The sequence below is a fragment of the Argiope bruennichi genome, chromosome 9, assembly GCF_947563725.1.
Source record: "Argiope bruennichi chromosome 9, qqArgBrue1.1, whole genome shotgun sequence".
Lineage (NCBI taxonomy): Eukaryota > Metazoa > Arthropoda > Arachnida > Araneae > Araneidae > Argiope > Argiope bruennichi.
Genome location: NC_079159.1, coordinates 119,438,664 through 119,450,973, shown reverse-complemented (window position 1 = coordinate 119,450,973; position 12,310 = coordinate 119,438,664). Strand labels below are relative to the sequence as shown.

Sequence of the window (12,310 nt, the reverse complement as noted above, 5' to 3'; positions counted from 1 at the left end):
TATAAGCATATACAAAAAAATATATAACTAACATAAATACAATTTACTTACAAAAGCATACAACTAACCTAAAAGTAATTTAAATCATCCGTTGATAGTGGTTGTCATGACAACAATCAGAACAATGCGCATGCGTGAATTTTCTTCGCCAGTTAGGTAACGCAAAAGCGTGAATTTTTCTACGCCAGTTGGGGTAACGCTATGCAGATTATACATTTTTTATTTCCTTTATTCTGTGTTATTTTAATTCAAAAGTACTTCAGAATGAATCTGAAACATGGATTAATTAACAATGTTTCATTTTAAATGCATAAAACATTAAGAAAATAAACAGAATCGTTTGAAATAATCCGCCGAAAAATCTTAACCCTAGTCTCATTACTGTTGGGAGAAAAAAAGAACTAAAGCCTAAATCATTTGGCGTTGGGGAAAATGGAAGATTATTTTGGCGGAAAAGTTGGCGGTGGGGAAAATGGAAGATTTTTTTGGCGGAAAAGTTAGTTTTTAATTATTAAATAAAATTCTAATTAAAATTTCAAAAAAAGGGACCCCAGGTGCACATTCCCGACCTCTAAGGTATACATGTACCAAATTTGGTAGCTGTATGTCAAATGACCTGGCCTGTAGAGCGCCAACACACACACACACACACACACACACACACACACACATTGAGCTTTATTATAAGTATAGATAAGTAAAATTTGTGTGGATAATTGCTCGTTTATTATGTGTGCTAAAAATTTGTTTACTTTTGTAGATTTTAGAATCGCTTCACTCTACTAAAAAGAGGTAAGTAATGAGAAATATGTTATTATGTGATGCGGACGCATGGAACATAACAATACAATCAGAGTCGTATGCAAAAGTGAGTAGGTGCCTAGGCCCTTCAAGTCTGAAGGTGTAAAAGAATCAAAAAGTTATTTCTTTTGAAGGAAATATATAAATAAAAATAATTAATAAATAAAACTAATAAGCAAAAAGTAGAAATAGATAGTAAAAAAGTATTCATATTTTTCATTCATTGTTAAGCAAGACTTTTTCTGTATACCAGCATAGCCTATTAGTTAAGTTTATTTAGTGATTTACTTTCTGATATACGAAGAATAGAGAAAGTTGCAATCTTTAAAAAAATCCAAACTTGTGATTTTGAAAAATCTCTATGTTCGAGACCTTCCTGAGTTCGAAAAAAAAAAGTCCTTTTTGACATTGTGTCTGTCTGATTTTGACAAAGATAACTTAAAAACACTTTGAACCAAACGGATGAAATTTGGTATATTCTATTCATAGCAAATACTATTCATAATAAATCTGTCTGTGCGATTGTTGGAATGTAAGTTAACATGATAAGTACAAAACGTATAAAGCTAAATGGATAAAATTCAGTACTTAAATTTGATATCATAGTGTAGACACCTACCAGATTTTGAGAAAATCCGAAAATGGGGTTGACCGTCTGTCGGTCTGTAATTTCAGAAGTGTATAAACGAGATAAAACTTAAATATATGAGATATGGAAGGTGATTTTGTGACTGCAACTGTAATTCTGTGTCAAATCTTGGTTTCAATCGGTTCAGAGAAAACGTGTCCAAAATCCTACCTTTATTAGGATGTTTATTTTGAACTGCTTTAGATTTAAGCTTTACATATCACAGAAGACACCAAAACAAGTTTTTCAATAATTCTTAGCTCATGTTATTAAATTCCTACCTTTATTAGGGAGTACGCGAGAAACTGATCAGTAACTAGCGTTTAAATTTGCTGGCGCTCCAGTTTGTTGATTCATTTAGCAATTAACACATATATTTATCTTTTGTGTTTATTTATATATTTGCGTTTTCAAAACATGATAAATGTAAATCACTTAACAAAGAAATAATTGATGTCATAACAACCGTTATGGCAAGAATAAAAAAAAGAAAATCAGAATATGACAATGCTAGATGAATGCATCGTCCATCTCTAATATATTAATTGTATATTTGAGATGCTATTGTGTATTAATTATCTAATATATTCATTATCTAATATATTCATTACCGAAATCGTTCACCTTTCCGATGAGAGGGATCGAACGTCTTGGAAGCTATTTAACCGCCAGTGTAAGAGAAAATCGACGAACTGTTTCTAAAAGAATCGATTCTTTGTGACGGAACGGATCCTTAAAGAGAAAAGGCTTCGATGAAGGGGAGAGGGACCAGATTCCTCCTTTCCCTCCCCACCTTTGATCCACCATCCCTCCTATTAGCACCCCAAGGGAGAGAGGAGGATTACGGAGTGCGGAGGAGGGTCATTTGGTGGATCATCCCCCGGGACTGAGCGACGTTAGTGATATCGTGTGGTATCGCAGTAACACCGCCTTCGTACGAGGAAGGGCGGGGAGGCCTGATTCATGAAGCCCTGCAGGCTTTGACAAACAACCTTTTTTGATGAATTGAACCGAATAGGAATTGCTAACAAAACTTTAATTAATGATGTACTCTTCGCTTAGTTTTGAAGGATCTTGAATTTTGAAAAACAAAAGCTATCCACTTAATTGTCGTGCCCATCATATTATCACATTTTTAAACATATAAAATATAATTACTATTCATGTAGTTATTATAATCCTATGTATAAATAAATAACTGAGAATCCGTTAATGTCTCAAACGTGTCATGGGTATTTTCTTCCCCAAAGGTATATAGCGGCAAATTCCTAGAATAGAACATGCTATCTCATTAAGCAGCAGCTTGCTAAACTTAAGCTTAAATTGCAGTGCAATTTCCCTCACCCAAGTTTTTAACCATAAGGAGTGGTCTCAGCAAAATTTTCTCGCATATTACCTATTGCAGGTGTTATCCCAGAAAACGCCTTGAATGGCAATGTCATATAGCAGTTACAAAATATTAAGCTTTGGTGTGAATGTAGCATTTTAACTGAATCTATTATGAGATTCTAGGCGAGTATTTAGGGCGATTCACTCCTGGCATGCTGTTAATTGTATCCGAAAATGAAATTCGAGCTTTAGACACGTATTTTTAGCATTACAATATAATTAGTTAATAAAATTTGAAGCTAAAATTTGGCATAGAATTACAACTGCATCCACAAAATCACATTCCAAATTTGATATATTTAAGTCATTGCGTTTTCAAATGATCTCGTTTATGTACTTCCGAAAGTACAGACGAACAACCATTCAATCTCTTTTTGAATTTGACCCAAAATGTGATAGGTGCCTACATTACAGATTTAAATTACAGATTACTGCATTTTGTACTTATCGTGTTAACTTATATTCGAACAGACAGATTGACAGACTTCTTCTGAACGGGTTTGCTCAACATTTAATAGAAATCCACAAATTTGGTGTAAAAACCGTATAAGAAATTTTAATCGTCTAAACTAATTCCTTCAATTTTTTGGTGACCAAAACCAAATACCAATTCAATGCTAAAGTGTTTTTGAATTATCTTTATCTCATGCGGGCAGACAGGCGGACATTTTCCAAAAATGTGTTTATCGGACTCAGGGAAGTCTAAAACACGGAGATTTATCAAAATCTCGAGTTCGAATTGTTTAACGATTACAATGTTTTCTCTATACTTTTTATACGTGAAAGTAAAAATTTCATTTATATGCCTTCCTTGCATTTCCTTGTTTTAATCCATTTAATTAATATTAATTCCCTCGAAATGCAAAGCGGAAGCTTTCATATATTTGAAACTGTTATATAATCTTCAGGATTAAAATGTTACATAACCATCTTCTACTAGATGAGCTATTCGAAGTGGCCTGCTCTCAGACTTTCGAATTCCGAGCTGAAGCATCACATGTTCGAGAGATGGTTCTAACTAGTATAGACTGTGTAAAATTGATTGTGCGATGAGATCAAATGTCCTCTCGTTGGCATGCTATGGATGTCTAGAGAAAAGTTTCCGGTTTTAAGGCAAAATTTGAAAGAGGAAGAGGTAGTTGCTTTGCATGCAGTTAGTGTACGAGTTAACGGAGTTACTTTCTGTGTAGTCACAGTTACATAATAAATATAATTTTGTATGCTACCTAGAATCTAACTTCAAGTGTATTAAGTTGAATTATAATGTCATATTCTGTTTTCTCATGCAAAAGAAGTAGCTGGCCCCGATGTCTTAATTTTAAGGTCTCTGCTTTGGATCAGAAGGTTCAGATTCGAGTCTCAATTCCATAAAAGACCCGTCCTGTAATTAGGCTTGGTACACATTAAATTCGATATAGGGTGTCAAACATTCTTACGTAAAGTGTAGAAATTTGAAGGAGTATACCGGATCAGATGTCGCTTTTATCATCTGATCACGGTTTAGAAGTACGAGATATGTCCAAAAATAACACTCGTGCACCTTTAAAAGGAAAAATTGATGTAAGCAAACAGAACAACATAAAACAAATGATAGATTCCGACATTAAACGGACTGAAGGGGGTGTGAAGTGTGTTATGTGAATATGAAGTTACTACATACTTCATTTGTAGTATGATTGACTGTAAACAGACTGTTTAAGTCAAAACTTTCCAAAAGTGTTTTAAATATATAGAATGATAAAATTATTGAAGCTAATTCATTTCGGACTTAATTTGTATATAATTTCATGATACAGTTTAATATGCACCAGACGTAAATGACAAATAAAATGAAAGGAGAAAATTAATGCTCGCTGCCAATTTAGTTTTGAAACTTTTTGAATATCTTGCTGAAGGCAAATAGATATGATGCCACATCTCAGCACTGAACAACTTAGAGTTCGATGACATTTTTTAAGGAGGTTTTTCTCAGAAACGCCTGACACTGAAATCGTATGAATTGACTATTGGAAACATAATAAAGCAAGCAAAGTGATTACAGATAGGACAAAAATAAAAGAGTTATATCATATATTAATGGTAATTATAAATATCTTTTTACTTTCGCGTACTTTGCTGATGTCCTTTCCTAGAGAAATTGCAAGACATAAACCACCAAAAATCTGTCTGTAGGTCGGTGTGAAAGTTAAGAAAAAGAGCGGCTCTCATTATTCATTCAAGTTTCATATAATTGATACTCTGTCCTGAATAACCTCCGCTTCCTAAATTAAACAAATTCGTATGCGAACTGAAATTTCAAATTATGCGCTTTAGAAACAAGGGGAAAACGAAAAAAATAATCTTTAATTAGACATTAATAGAAAAGATAAATATTCTATGCATATGCGAACATTGTCAGCCTCAAGATCTATTTATATAAAAGCATTACTATACATCTGTACAAATATCAGTTAAAATCTTATGAAGAGATTATATAGAACTTGTCAGGAGATTCTGTTAGCATTAATGGCGGCGAAAAAGCTGAAAAGGAAAAAAATAAATACAAAAAAAGTGGCACTAATCTCAACATTTATTCCCAGTGGCAGCTGCTCTTTTATCGTTGGCCCTCGTTTATTCCGGATTTAATTATTTCCTTTTTCCGTAATTAATAACTTTCTTTTTAATTAAAACACGATCGGCTAGAAAAGCGCCAGGAAAGAAACTCTATAAATAAAGTTTTACTCTTAATTAAGTTTGTGGACAGAAAGCCAAGTTTTGGAAAGATACTATTTTTTTTTCAGTTTAAGATATTTTCTCTTGCTTTTGGTTTCCGGAACACAAAGTATTTAATAAACGAGGCAAAACGGAAAAAGAAGCTGCTTCTGTTCAAGTCCCACTTCTGAAATAAACGTGGGAATTTAAATAAAAAAATTGAGATAAATGGTTCGAAGGTTTTAATTTAAAAAAAATATTTTTTTTCTCGAAATAATCTTTTCATCTGAAGAGGAAACTATATTTTTTTTGCTGTATGAAAGGAGTTATCTGCATTTCTGCTTAATTATTGCAAGAAAAACACGAATTTAACAAAAGGCACACTTAGCACAAATACAAATAACTAAACACAAATTATGTTTGACGTAATGATTTATTATATTAATGTCTCATTTTGAAGACACATGAAGGATAATTATGGACACAATATATATTTATAGAATAAGATTTTTTTTATTATTATTTGCAGTGGATGGTCCAGCAATATGCTTGTTTGTAAGTGCATTAACTAAAAATCTATGTAATATTTTCCTTTGACGTATATGGAAAAGCTATTGCGAACAAATTATTCATTAAATTTTTCATAATTCACAAATTTTCATTCAATGTGAATGAAAATGCACATTTGAAAATAATCTTTGTACTTCTGAAAATAATTCTCTGTTTCCGTTTAGTTTTACAATGCATATGTGCTTAGGCAAAATATCTTTTTCCGTCAACGAGTTTCATCCTCAGTTAGTTCATACATACAAGTTTGTTGCATGAACAGCATATCGAATATCATTACATATTGTCAGAAACTCCTCCCATCTTAGACTTTGGAATCCGACAGCAGCGCCGCTGTATTCGAATCAGTTGATACCGAGACCAACTGAAAGCACCAATATATGGTCTTCGGGTTAGATTGTAAACTTAAATTTAAGATGCCTTTAATTCTAAGTGTTAGTTTGTGTTTATTTATGTGCGTGAAGTGTGAATAAATGTTTCGTCTCAAAGAATGTGGATTATTTGTGCAAAAGTGATATCATTACTCATCTCTAATGGAGGTTCTGGAATATAATGTAAGCCTAATTATCTTGTTTGAATTAGATTTTTCTTCATTTTTTGCTGATAAAATGATACATATATATGTGGTGAAGGCTTATAAGCCAGTTAAGAACTACGCTACACGAGCAATTGCTTTTGTATTGTGGTCATATTACTCGGCAGCGAACCACAAATCCCAGGTTCTATCCTAGCTCATAACAATTCGCTGCATTCGTGACCCGGACGATGAACCTTCAACCTTTGTACAGCTGTTGTGACTCCATCTACCCACAGCAAACCAAAGTCGTCAGATTCACTTGACGCAGCAGCACAAAGTCGTCAGACTCACTTGACGCAGCAACACAAAACCTTCATATTCACTTGGCGCAACAGTAACCACTCACCCACACACGCTCGCCATAACATTTAACAAATGGGTACAGGCGCATTTGAATCAACAGCTAAAACATCACCACTCAACAGCCATACCGTTCGTATCACCCCCGACTCACTGGAGGGAGAGTCTGTGGTGAAAGCTTATAAGCCAGTTAACAGCTACGCTACAGGAGCAATTGCTTTTGTATTGTAGTCATGTTACTCGTCTGCGAATCACAAGTTCCAGGTTCTATCCTGGCGCATCGCAAATCCACTATATATATATATGCGATTTTTACTCTTCTCGTATTCAAAATATTGTAATTGTCAAAAAAATGTGAACTAGATTTTGACGAAGCTCTCCGTTTTAAACTTCTTTGAGTTAATATATATATATATATATATATATATATATATATATAAATATATATATATATATATATATATATATATATATATATATATATATATATATATATATATATATATATATATATATATAAATAAATATATATATATATATATATATATATATATATATATATATATATATATATATATATATATATATATATATATATATTTGGAAAATTTCTGTCAGTGACAAAGATAAATCCAAAGCACTTTGAGCTAGATGAATGAAACTAGGTATACGGTCTTTACACAAAGTTTTAGATTTTTATCAAATATTGTGCAAAATACGAGTAGATGAACACTGTCTGTCCGTCTTTTCGAATTTAAGTTAACACGGTAACTACTAGACGAAGACTAGAATTTGGTACACAGATTTAATGTCTATAACGCAGACACCTAATGTCTATAACATATACAAATTTTGGGCCAAATCTCACAAGAAGTGGAACGTCTATCAGTCTGTACCATCAGAAGCACGTAAATATGATAACTCAAAAACGCAATGACGTAAATATATTAAATTGGTTCGTGATTTTGTGGCTGAAATTGTAGATCCATGTGTTAAATTTTAATTTTAATCAGTAGGGAAAAAACACATTTAAAACACAAATTCAACTTTATTAGAGAGTATGCGAGAAAGTTTTGGAGAGACCACTCTCTCTGATTTCAATTTACCAGAACCGAAGAATATAGAAAGTGTTGCAATCGTCAAAAAATTCAAACTTGAGATTTTGAAGAATCTCCACGTTTCAGATCTCCTTTAGTTCGAAAAAATGCATTTTTGGAATTATGTTGACAGTCTATCTACCTGTGACAAAGATAAGTCAAAACCACTTTGAGCTAGACTGATAAAATTTGGTATACAGTCTTTACACGAAATTTGTGGATATCTATCAAATTTTGAGCGGAATCCATTAAGAAGAATTTTATCTGGCTGTCTGAATAAAAGTTAACATGATATCGAGAAAAGGAAGAGAGCTAAGTGGATAAAAGTTAAAAATACAATTACTTAAATATATTAAATTTTCTATGTGATTATGTACTTACAATTTTAGTTCTGAGCCAAATTTTGGTTTCAATCGGTTGGTAAAAACGTCTCTGAAACAGAAATTCCATTTTTGGATAATACTAACAGCCTGACAAGGATAACTTCCTCTTCCCGAGGAAAAAAAAAAAAAAAAAAAAAAAAAAACTTGCAAAAGATGACGTGATAAATTCAATAAGGAAGTAGGAAATATTCCGGTGGTCAATATTTAGTCATTATTGTAAGCCAATGTCATGCAAGAAATTCTCTAGGATAAAAGCTTTGTGGAAACAACTAGCGCTGGTTAGTTTTTATATTCAATTACACAAGGGTAGGCAAAAAATCATGATTCCGAAAATGCATTTATTTTCGGAATCACAGTGTTCTAAAAAACTGAAATTCAGTAAAATTTCAGGGTAACTAATTTTTCATAAATTACAAATCTTTACTCATGCCAGATGTGAAAGCAAAAAATGTATAGAAAAATATCTAGAGATTCTTGAAAGGTTGTTGTGAAAATGTAATGAATTGCGCAGAAATTGTTGGCCACAAACAATCTCTAAAAAAATAATAAAATTTATTTTATTCAAATCGATTTACAGTTTCCAGTAGCATCCAGATTTATTAGTATTCAAACAGTCTATAAAAATCACGGACAGAAGAAAATGATTCCAAATTTTATATATTCAAAGATGTCAAACATTTAGCCTTCTTATTTTTCATTGAATTCCATATGCTGTTAAAAACTGATTTTTATTTATTTATGTAAAAGTGTGCGCACAAATAAATGCTGTTATTTTTTAAAGGATGATAGCATCAATGCATCTGTGAATTGACAGAATAACTTATTTCCTTTAAAATTATGAATGGCAAACACCAAGAAAATCAATGTAGTAATTAAAAATGTCTGCACTAATTTCATTTATCATGCACCTTTTCATTTATGTTAAGTAATTTTAGCACATAATTTGCATATTTCATAGAACCGAGAGCAATGTTTCCAGCATAGAAAAGAGATCCCGTGATTCGATGCATTGCAGATCATCAGCAATCCGGTGTTGAGCTACTATAGCATATTTTATTGATCGATGTTTTCAGAAGAGAAAATGACAAAAGACAAATCACCATACACGGAGTTCAGTGAATTTAGTGCGATGTACACAGCAAGATTCTGAATTACAAGTTACAATGTTTATTACTAACTGCTTATGGCGACCAGCTGGTCCAGAATAACAGTAAATAAAATTTTCATTTAAATATTTTTCGCCACTTGATCATAATGGCTGCCTCAGTAAAGTAGCTTTACGTTTCAAATTTTGACAGTCATATTACTCATATCATTTAAGAAGTCTTTCGTTTTGTTGATTGTTATATGTGTTTCCCTAACTATCTATTATCTCCTTTAAAATGTGAACTTTAATTTGAAACGGAAGTGATTAAACTTCAACTAATACAGAAATTTTTAAGCTGACACCAAACATGCTTTATGAAAATACGATTACAGAAATTAGAATCGTTCAGTATTGAAGTCTTATGTATACTACAGAATATGATTTTGTAATTTATACCATATTTTAAAGAAATATTTAATAAAAATTTCTCTAATCCAACAACAAGAAAGACTTTATTACATATAAGTCATAAGATAGACAGTCTGTATAAAAATTTAAAATACGTTATTCATTCGTTTATTGACTAAAACTACATAAAATACAGTTTTTTTTAACTTCATTTACACCATCTTTCTTACTAGATGTATGTAATATTACTAACTATTTACAAATTAATTATTGATCTCCAATTAACTATATATATCCAGTTTATATAAACTGTATAAACTATATACAGTTTATATAAACTGGATAAGTTTATATAAACTTATATGTTTATATAAACTGGTATACACACATGTATTAATTTGTTTGTCTTAAATGCTACAGAAGTATTAAATCAATAATATATATATTTTAAAAGGGTACAAAATATCTTCTCTTGCATTTATTTTTTTAAAAAAAATGTGTTTCAGATTTATCTAATTTATTGCAGACATGTGCTGAAAATTATAGTTTTTCTAAGTTCAATTTATGGTGAAATATATCTTTGTCTGTCTAGTCGTAAATATATCCAAACTGTCTAGTCGTAGACCACACACACAAATACATATATCTTTATATAAGAAATATATATAATTATAAGCACTAAGCATGGGTATGTCTATGACAATGCACATTTGAATCGGATTTCTACTATTTTGGGTGTCTTCTGATTTGATATCTCCGAATTATTGAGAATCTACTAAATTCGTTTATACCAAAAATAATTCTGGTAAATAAGTAAGGGAGGTGTTCTCGTTCAACCACAGCTTTATTCTTCTCTTCTATGATTTAATGAAAAATTCAATGTCAATACTTATTAAAAGTTTTTTTTTGTCAAGGCGTTACTAGTAAATCGGCCATAATAAGTTACCACTAACTATAACAAGGTAGAAGAAAGAATTTTAACGAAGTCAAACTAAGAAATTATTTATCTTAGTCACGCAATTTTCACTTGATATCTCAACTTCAGTTAGGATAGTTAAAATCATGGACATTAGACTTTGAGAAGTGTTAGAAAGCCAGAACTTCTAACACTTGAGAAGTCAAAGTGAGTTCGAATCCAGACAATTAGAAAATGATTAATTTTAAGAAGGCGGATTATTTAAATTCTCTTACAGACATTTCATCCAAAATTTATACGCATCTATAATTATGATGTATATAACATCTAGTTTAATATATATATATATATATATATATATATATATATATATATATATATATATATATATATATATGTGTGTGTGTGTGTGTGTTTATTTTTGATTCATCATGCAAACAAACAGATCGAGAAATGAGTTTCCTGCAAAATAAGTTACAATTCATCAGATTCTCAAGGCCAATATTTTTTAATGTTTGCATTATTTTATTTTTGTATAATTTATATCCGAAAATGTAAAAAGTTGAACAATACATCTATTATAATTCTCACAATGTTTTTACATCCTTATTTATATAAAAAAAAAGCAAATATGCATCTATACAAAGGATAGCAAAGAATAAAAGATTAAATCAACTCGCTTCATGCGAATTTTATGGAAATTTGAAGTCTAAAATCATGCGTGCTGACTCAATTTTTCCTCCCTTTTCCTCTTCATAGAACAAAAGTCCCGCCGTCAGCGCCCCCTATCCCTATGCAGGGCAACCCCCCGCTCAATCCCGGAGTATCCCCGGGGTTAGTGTCGTCTGCTGTCTCTTGTCAAATCGTCTGCTAGGAGCAAAAAATAAAATTCTCCGAAAGCGCATTCCGGAAAGCAGTCTGGTTCTTTTATTTTGTGCTGTGCTCTTCAAAAGTGCCGAATTCGTTCTTTCTCTCTGGAATCAATCCCGGATTCTTCAGATTCCCGTATCAGAGGGGCGGTGGGGGAGGGATTTGTTGACGTTTCACTGTCACGTGACGTACATGGCGTGCAGCCGCCGGCTACGCTGACCAACTTCTCCTGACAAGTAAGTAGTGACTTTTGCATATGCATGCGTAATTGTCTTGAATTGTCACTTTAAATGCATTCATGTCACTCATGTGAACAGTTAGTCATAAGGATTTCAGTGACACTGTTTTTTAGAGTTGTGTTACCTTTTACACTGCAGCATTTTTTTTTTCCTTTAACATCTAAAAATGCAATTTTTGCGTATCTAATTTGCACTTTATACTTTTATTGTTACATTCTTATTTGGCGACATGTATTTATGCACTGATTTAGTTTTAAAGTAACCTGAAAGAGATTAATATTAACTAAATCTGCTCGCTTTTATCATTTTTGAGAAGGGCGAGGCATGGAGGAAGAGATTTTGAGTGCTGGCTCCCAA

At 31.9% G+C, this 12,310-nt stretch overlaps 1 protein-coding gene across 1 annotated transcript in view; it reads left to right on the top strand.

Moving 5' to 3' along the window:
• Positions 1 to 11,656: 11,656 nt before the first annotated feature.
• The window catches only part of LOC129985243 (leucine-rich repeat-containing protein let-4-like), a 57,608-nt gene continuing 56,954 nt past the window's right edge, over positions 11,657 to 12,310 (top strand). The window contains exon 1 of the mRNA XM_056095202.1: positions 11,657 to 11,950. The gene's annotated coding sequence lies outside the window, so the exon portion shown is untranslated. The remainder of the gene's footprint in view (positions 11,951 to 12,310) is intronic.